Raw genomic sequence first — 292 nt, forward strand, 5'->3', positions numbered from 1 at the left:
GACAGCACGCGTGAGTGACGGGACAGTATTACTACTACTACTTACTCAGAGAGGCAGAGCAAAGTGGTAAACGTAACAAAGCAATCACCGTTACGTTACGCTGAACTGTTGTAAATCGTGGTTGTGGTTTTTTGTGTTTTTTCTAGCCAAAGTAAACTAAACACTTGGATTGCACTCCGGCTGTATTCTACACAAAAATAAAACGACTTTGTCGTGGGAATAGTTCTATTTGGTAGGCTAACTGCGATGGCTGAAATCGAGAATCCGATCCTCAGAAGCAGGAGTTGGTTGT

This window comes from Frankliniella occidentalis, unplaced genomic scaffold (assembly GCF_000697945.3).
Source record: "Frankliniella occidentalis isolate FOCC.00 unplaced genomic scaffold, Focc_3.1 Scaffold100, whole genome shotgun sequence".
NCBI lineage: Eukaryota > Metazoa > Arthropoda > Insecta > Thysanoptera > Thripidae > Frankliniella > Frankliniella occidentalis.